The sequence below is a fragment of the Ambystoma mexicanum genome, unplaced genomic scaffold (assembly GCF_040938575.1).
Source record: "Ambystoma mexicanum isolate Mex_15411 unplaced genomic scaffold, UKY_AmexF1_1 Mex_scaf27, whole genome shotgun sequence".
Taxonomy (NCBI): domain Eukaryota; kingdom Metazoa; phylum Chordata; class Amphibia; order Caudata; family Ambystomatidae; genus Ambystoma; species Ambystoma mexicanum.
The window spans coordinates 1,494,297-1,503,364 of record NW_027182441.1 but is presented as its reverse complement, the minus strand read 5'-3'; positions in this window follow the sequence as shown (position 1 = coordinate 1,503,364).

The window sequence follows — 9,068 nt, the reverse complement described above, 5'->3', positions numbered from 1 at the left end:
GATGGCTACACAGCCGGCTTCTATAAGACCTTCGCCGACCAGTTGTCACCCTTCCTCACGGAACTTTTTAACGAGATAGTGAGCTCCGGGACCGCCCCAGATTCTTTTAAGAAAGCCCTCATATCTGTCATCCCTAAAGAGGGTAGGGACCCCAAACTATGTGGATCGTACCGCCCCATTTCCCTCCTCAATCTGGACGCGAAGATTTATGCCAGAATATTGGCAGCCAGATTAGAAACTTTAATGCCCAAACTAGTCCACTCCGACCAGGTCGGATTCATCCTCGGCAGGCAGGGTGCCGACACCATGCGCAAGACTCTGCACCTTGTCCACGCTGGACACAGCCTCCAAGACGACCCGGCCCTCCTTTCGCTTGACGCGGAAAAGGCCTTTGACAGGGTGGAATGGGACTTCCTAGGTGCAGTCCTCCGGAAAGTGGGAATAGGCCCCAAATTCTGCGATGGGATACGAGCTCTTTATGCCTCTCCCAAAGCGTCAATTTTCGTAAATGGAGAATACTCCAGGTGGTTTGAACTGCAAAGGGGGACCAGACAGGGATGCCCGCTCTCAGCGATCCTGTTCGCACTTTCCCTGGAGCCCCTGGCACAAAAGCTCAGAGACGACTCCCGAATAGAGGGAATACGGCTGGGAGGGACCGAATACAAAGCAGCGTTGTACGCTGATGACATCCTCCTACACCTAACCAGACCTATGACCTCAATCCCTCATGCCATAGCCCTAATAGAAGAATACGGTCGGTTCTCCGGATTCAAAGTGAACATGTCCAAGTCCATCCTCTTTCCTCTCCAAGGTGCCCCGGTCGAAAATGAGGCAAAGTTCCTCTCCCTCGGGCTTAAAATAGAACACGTGACATTACAATACCTAGGTATAAAGATCACTAGAACCCTAGATGACCTCTATGAGGCCAACTTCCCCCAGCTTCTCCGAAGCTTTGCAAGAGATCTCGAGAGATGGAGCAAACTGACGATCTCATGGCTGGGGCGTATCAACGCCGTTAAGATGGTGTGCCTCCCTCGCTTTCTATACCCCTTCCAGATGTTACCGATCGTGATACCTGACCAATTTTTTGTTGAGGCCCGGAGGACCATGCTGCGGTTCATCTGGCAGGGGAAGAGACCGAGGGTCCCATATGACACGCTTATTCTCCCCACAGAAAAAGGGGGGATGGGTCTTCCTGACTTACGGAATTATTATAAAGCTGCCCAGTTGCGCGTCCTAATCCCACACCTTAGAGACCACAAACACCTGCAATGGGTCCAGATGGATAACCACTATTTGTCCCCTGCCACGGTAGCAGAATGGCTCTGGTCCCCATACCAACGGGTGCAGAGGAGAATCAAACAACACCCCATATTGACTACTATATGGAACATATGGCGCACCGGGAAAGGGATGCGAGAAGTCACCACCTGGCCATCCCCGCTTAGTCACCTATGGTCTCCTGGTGTAAATGACCATATTCCGAACCTGGAGCGATTCCAATCATGGTATGAAGCGGGCCTTGAAAGGATAGGGCAACTCCAGAAAAAAGACTCGTTCATTACACTACCGGACCTGACAACGGCTCTGGGGATAGGTACCCTATCGACATTTCACTTTATCCAATTGAAAGGGGTGTTGACAAAATCTGAATGGAGAGCAAAATTGAGAAGAGACCTCACCGCCTTTGAGAAACTTCTGGACTCCAGATCGGAAATGAAAGGCCTCATATCCGTGATGTACCAAACACTCTTAGCAGCAGGAGGCGGCAATACGGAACCCCTCAAAGCCAGATGGGAAAAAGACTTAGGTGAGGAGATACTCCCCGACCAATGGGACCAGATGTGCAAAGCCGCACCCAAATCCTCCATCTCCAGCCAGTACAAACTCCATGCAATAAAGCTCCTACATAGATGGCACTATGACCCACTCCGACTCTCTAAAATGTCCCAATCCATGAGCCCGAAATGCTGGAGGAGGTGTGGAGAAAATGCCAACTATTGGCATATGTGGTGGAGCTGCCCGCGCATCAAGGTGTTCTGGACTGAGGTTTTGGGATGGATTAAGGAGATAGATAATACTCACAGAGAACTCGACCCACACCTTGTTTTGTTTGGCCTTGAAAGAGACGAGGAAGAATGGCTCCGGGTGAAAGGCCTGGCCCCCCAGCTGCTGTTGGCGGCAAGAGCCCTCATAGCGACCAAATGGAAGTCCCACCGGACCCCAGGGAAAGCCGAGTGGATCAAAATTGCTACAAATATCTATGTGATGGAAACGATCACCGCCTCCTTGCACAATAAATCCGCGAAATGTGAAACCCTATGGACGGATTTCAAGAACACGTATATCTCACCCCCCTCTGCCTCCCAGTCAGAGGAGCCTCAAAACCCGACCGGATGATGCCACGTCCAGAGGACAATACAAAGAACATTACAAAATACAGAAAGCGAGTCACCTAAGTCCGACTGCTAATACTTTGCAACGCTTAGCCCTGTGCCAACCGCACAATGCCGATGTTACTGTTAGACGATTGCATTTGTGATGTACAACAAACCAAGTGGGGGGGGGGGGGGAGGGAGTACGGCAAACAGCCAACGAAGCATACTCAGGTAACGGGGACTGTCGCACGACTAAGAGACTCTTAGCATATTGTTCTGATTTGCATTTCGTGCCTGACTTGCCCCCCTGAGGGATGTAAAACTGTGTTTAAACAATGTTTGCATTTTTCTGTTCTTTGTAAAACCAATAAACATAAAATTTAAAAAAAAACAAAAAAAAAACAGAACATGTGAAAAACAGGTCCCAGACACTGCACTGAAGAAAGGTAGGTTAAGGTGTGAAAACAAAAGCACCAATAAGAAAGGAAAAAGCATAGCTCTTAATACACCCTCATCTGGACTTTGTGGCCAGTCCCTGTAGATTCATTTTCAGTCCCCTAGTCAAGGCTAGGGGTGGGCAAAGTTACCCTCACTACTGGTGGAACGATATTGCCTAAATTCGCCTCCAGCTCTGTTCTGCCTGCAGGGACATTTTTTAGCTGTTGTGCCAATTTTCTATGCAGATTTTGCTTCCTGAAATGTGTTCTTTCCCTGAAATATCATGTTTTTGATCGCTAAAACAAAATTTCATGGAAAAAATAAATGTCTTCTGGCAAACCATCTGAAATGCTGTTTTTTTCACAAACTATCTGTTTTTAGTCTGAAACTTCTTGTGGCCACCAAAAAACAACATTTCCCATAGAAAACAGAATTTCAGGGAGAAAAAGCCTGAAATTGGCAATTTCTCTCTGTGGGCAGAGCAGGCGAAGTGGCAGAATTTGCCCAGAATTCTGCATTTTTTCTGCTGAGCAAATTATCGGCCGTTTCGACCACCCCCTAGTCAAGGCCATGATATCCCTGGACTTCAAGGGGAAGACACTTGCAGCAAACAATCATCACCTTCTAACACCTTCTCTATTTCCATTGACTTCATTGGGATCACCCACCCAAATATATAGCTCTTGCCGACTGGGAGACTCAACAGGATGAAATGTGTAAACCGAATGGTAGTGCGTAAAAAGGGCCAACGAAGGACGTCTTTCTCTTGTAATGTGAAGTGGAAAAAACAAAGGTGAAGTAGTTCCTTGGTTTTGTAGACAGTAGGAGAATAGTTCTATTTTGATATTTGTGTTTGTACCATGCTCCGCTGCCATCATTTCCAGGGTCTCTAGGCACTCTGCAAGTCCTGAAAGAGAGGAGGGTTGAGGTTAGTGGGGAGAGCGGGGAACATGCACGCTAACTTTGCTGTTGTGTTGATGGGCTCAGGGGAGTGCTTGAGGGGATGCAACTTAACTTTTCTCTCATTGTGACTGTCAGAGCCTGCTCCCCCTCTCTCTCTCTCTCTCTCTCTCTCTCTCTCTCTCTGGCTCCCTCTCTCTCTCACACATAGATACATTTACCCTGTCTGCCACAGAGCTCTGGGAATTGACAAATGTGCAACGGGGGAAGTGTAGAGACTCCACTCATTACCATATGCTAGGGGCTAAGGCTGATGGGAGGCAAGATGTTTTGGATAAGAGAAGCAGATCCCTGAGACATGAGGACCCCATGCCCCCATCCATTCAGCTGCCATAGTACATAGGTTGGCAGGCTTGTCCCTGAGTGAAACCTCACTCTAATTTCCTCAGGTACTGCGCTGAGTGTCCAACTCAGACATTTGCCCGCCAGGCGTTGGTAAGGCGTTGGTAAGGCGTTGGTAAGGCGATCGGGGCAGGGGCCAGAATCTCTGGCGCTTTCGCCCAGAAATCTATTCCAGTGTCTTCTGCAGTCCTCAAACTCTTCTGACACTGCGCACACAGCCAAAGGACAGAATGAAATGGAATGTAATCCCCTGCCGCGCCATTCCCCTGGTTTTGTAGCTGTTCCATAACTTCAGTTTCAAAATGATGTTGAAATACTGCCAGTGGTTCTTCGTGGTGAAATGAGGAGCAGGACAGATAAAAGGTGGAGACTGAATACCTTAAAGTGCCCCGTGAAGCTTGGTGTGCCATCCGTTAGGCCGAGAGGGGTGCTGTATCTGCAGGAAGGTAAGGAGAAGCATGCTGACAGTCAATGGGAGAGGTTTGGAGGCAGGGGGATAGGACGGCGATCCAGTAAGAATTCAATCTGGAGGAGGCCCTTCAGGGTGTCCAGTATGTGTGATGCAGAGGGATAGCTCTGCTGTCCAAAAACTAACCCTTTACAGTGCAGTATGTGCAATGTAGGAGGCTTGCTTTGCTGTCGGAAGCCAGATCATGTGTGAGTGACGCTTGCAGTGTGGTTGTGCCCATTCTCTGTGACAGGAGTTTGTCCTGCTGCACCCGTTCAGTAGGAGGGTAGCCCACGCTGTAGCACTGTGTGAGTGAAGCTTCCCCTGCTGTTGCCCTGGCAGGACCTGCCATGTAGTGTGACACTCAGATGTCTGTTAAAGCTGGGACAGTGAAGCAGATTTGTCAGGGCCGTGCACTGTTCCTGGTTCATCCTTGATGCCTCGGAAATATGCTGAGGAGGGTTTTAGTGGAGCTAGACATGTGAACAGCATGTCCCAAATGGCATGACACATGTTGCTTTTGTATATGTACAGAGCTTAAAACGGTTTGTAGGAATCATCAAGAAGGAAAGGACATTCCAATAAAACGCCCTTTCCTGCTCTGAGCCCCAACCCTGGGGCCTCGGGGCCCCGGGGGGTCGAGCTCTGGAGCAGCTCAGGAGAAGCTGAGCTGAGGTGTGTCTTTGTCTTGCAAGCTCCCAGCCCTGGGCCCAGGCCCCAGCGGCGGGGGAGGGGAGGCTGTCATTTCACAATGCTCTGCCCAGCCTGAGGGTTCCGTTGGCACGGCGACGGCAGCAGGTGAGCCCTGGAGCAGGGGGCATGGAGAGGTCAAGGCAGACAGAGCTGGGAGCCCCAGGAACAGGACCCAGGCCAGTGGACGTGGCTCAGCTGAGCCCACCTGACGGCTCGAGGCCACTCCTCACAGGGCCTCTGCTGCTGTCAGAAGCCCTGGGGCCCTGCTACTGGCAGAGGAAGCATTCAGGCCTCAAAGGGCACCGGCCTTCTCTGAGGCCTGTGACTGGGCTCAAAAACAGAACATGTGAGAAACAGGGCCCAGACACTGCACTGAAGAAAGGTAGGTTAAGGTGTGAAAACAAAAGCACCAATAAGAAAGGAAAAAGCATAGCTCTTAATACACCCTCCTCTGGACTTTGTGGCCAGTCCCTGTAGATTCATTTTCAGTCCCCTAGTCAAGGCTAGGGGTGGGCAAAGTTACCCTCACTACTGGTGGAACGATATTGCCTAAATTCGCCTCCAGCTCTGTTCTGCCTGCAGGGACATTTTTTAGCTGTTGTGCCAATTTTCTATGCAGATTTTGCTTCCTGAAATGTGTTCTTTCCCTGAAATATCATGTTTTTGACCGCTAAAACAAAATTTCATGGAAAAAATAAATGTCTTCTGGCAAACCATCTGAAATGGTGTTTTTTTCACAAACTATCTGTTTTTAGTCTGAAACTTCTTGTGGCCACCAAAAAACAACATTTCCCATAAAAAACAGAATTTCAGGGAGAAAAAGCCTGAAATTGGCAATTTCTCTCTGTGGGCAGAGCAGGCGAAGTGGCAGAATTGGCCCAGAATTCTGCATTTTTTCTGCTGAGCAAATTATCAGCCGTTTCTATCACCCCCTAGTCAAGGCCATGATATCCCTGGACTTCAAGGGGAAGACACTTGCAGCAAACAATCATCACCTTCTAACACCTTCTCTATTTCCATTGACTTCATTGGGATCACCCACCCAAATATATAGCTCTTGCCGACTGGGAGACTCAACAGGATGAAATGTGTAAACCGAATGGTAGTGCGTAAAAAGGGCCAACGAAGGACGTCTTTCTCTTGTAATGTGAAGTGGAAAAAACAAAGGTGAAGTAGTTCCTTGGTTTTGTAGACAGTAGGGGAATAGTTCTATTTTGATATTTGTGTTTGTACCATGCTCCGCTGCCATCATTTCCAGGGTCTCTAGGCACTCTGCAAGTCCTGAAAGAGAGGAGGGTTGAGGTTAGTGGGGAGAGCGGGGAACATGCAAGCTAACTTTGCTGTTGTGTTGATGGGCTCAGGGGAGTGCTTGAGGGGATGCAACTTAACTTTTCTCTCATTGTGACTGTCAGAGCCTGCTCCCCCTCTCTCTCTCTCTCTCTCTCTCTCTCTCTCTCTCTCTCTCTGGCTCCCTCTCTCTCTCACACATAGATACATTTACCCTGTCTGCCACAGAGCTCTGGGAATTGACAAATGTGCAACGGGGGAAGTGTAGAGACTCCACTCATTACCATATGCTAGGGGCTAAGGCTGATGGGAGGCAAGATGTTTTGGATAAGAGAAGCAGATCCCTGAGACATGAGGACCCCATGCCCCCATCCATTCAGCTGCCATAGTACATAGGTTGGCAGGCTTGTCCCTGAGTGAAACCTCACTCTAATTTCCTCAGGTACTGCGCTGAGTGTCCAACTCAGACATTTGCCCGCCAGGGCAAAGCCCGCCAGGCGTTTGTAAGGCGTTTGTTAGGCGATCGGGGCAGGGGCCAGAATCTCTGGCGCTTTCGCCCAGAAATCTATTCCAGTGTCTTCTGCAGTCCTCAAACTCTTCTGACACTGCGCACACAGCCAAAGGACAGAATGAAATGGAATGTAATCCCCTGCCGCGCCATTCCCCTGGTTTTGTAGCTGTTCCATAACTTCAGTTTCAAAATGATGTTGAAATACTGCCAGTGGTTCTTCGTGGTGAAATGAGGAGCAGGACAGATAAAAGGTGGAGACTGAATACCTTAAAGTGCCCCGTGAAGCTTGGTGTGCCATCCGTTAGGCCTAGAGGGGTGCTGTATCTGCAGGAAGGTAAGGAGAAGCATGCTAACAGTCAATGGGAGAGGTTTGGAGGCAGGGGGATAGGACGGCGATCCAGTAAGAATTCAATCTGGAGGAGGCCCTTCAGGGTGTCCAGTATGTGTGATGCAGAGGGATAGCTCTGCTGTCCAAAAACTAACCCTTTACAGTGCAGTATGTGCAATGTAGGAGGCTTGCTTTGCTGTCGGAAGCCAGACCATGTGTGAGTGACGCTTGCAGTGTGGTTGTGCCCATTCTCTGTGACAGGAGTTTGTCCTGCTGCACCCGTTCAGTAGGAGGGTAGCCCACGCTGTAGCACTGTGTGAGTGAAGCTTCCCCTGCTGTTGCCCTGGCAGGACCTGCCATGTAGTGTGACACTCAGATGTCTGTTAAAGCTGGGACAGTGAAGCAGATTTGTCAGGGCCGTGCACTGTTCCTGGTTCATCCTTGATGCCTCGGAAATATGCTAAGGAGGGTTTTAGTGGAGCTAGACATGTGAACAGCATGTCCCAAATGGCATGACACATGTTGCTTTTGTATATGTACAGAGCTTAAAATGGTTTGCAGGAGTCATCAAGAAGGAAAGGACATTCCAATAAAACGCCCTTTCCTGCTCTGAGCCCCAGCCCTGGGGCCCCGGGGCCCCGGGGGGTCGAGCTCTGGAGCAGCTCAGGAGAAGCTGAGCTAAGGTGTGTCTTTGCCTTGCAAGCTCCCAGCCCTCGGCCCAGGCCCCAGCGGCGGGGGAGGGGAGGCTGTCATTTCACAATGCTCTGCCCAGCCTGAGGGTTCCGTTGGCACGGCGACGGCAGCAGGTGAGCCCTGGAGCAGGGGGCATGGAGAGGTCAAGGCAGACAGAGCTGGGAGCCCCAGGAACAGGACCCAGGCCAGTGGAGGTGGCTCAGCTGAGCCCACCTGATCGCTCGAGGCAACTCCTCACAGGGCCTCTGCTGCTGTCAGAAGCCCTGGGGCCCTGCTACTGGCGGAGGAAGCATTCAGGCTTCAAAGGGCACCGGCCTTCTCTGAGGCCTGTGACTGGGCTCAAAAACAGAACATGTGAAAAGCAGGGCCCAGACACTGCACTGAAGAAAGGTAGGTTAAGGTGTGAAAACAAAAGCACCAATAAGAAAGGAAAAAGCATAGCTCTTAATACACCCTCATCTGGACTTTGTGGCCAGTCCCTGTAGATTCATTTTCAGTCCCCTAGTCAAGGCTAGGGGTGGGCAAAGTTACCTTCACTACTGGTGGAACGATATTGCCTAAATTCGCCTCCAGCTCTGTTCTGTCTGCAGGGACATTTTTTAGCTGTTGTGCCAATTTTCTATGCAGATTTTGCTTCCTGAAATGTGTTTTTTCCCTGAAATATCATGTTTTTGACCGCTAAAACAAAATTTAATGGAAAAAATCAATGTCTTCTGGCAAACCATCTGAAATGGTGTTTTTTTCACAAACTATCTGTTTTCAGTCTGAAACTTCTTGTGGCCACCAAAAAACATTTCCCATAAAAAACCGAATTTCAGGGAGAAAAAGCCTGAAATTGGCAATTTCTCTCTGTGGGCAGAGCAGGCGAAGTGGCAGAATTTGCCCAAAATTCTGCATTTTTTCTGCTGAGCAAATTATCGGCCACTTCGACCACCCGCTAGTCAAGGCCATGATATCTATGGACTTCAAGGGAAAGACACTTGCAGCACA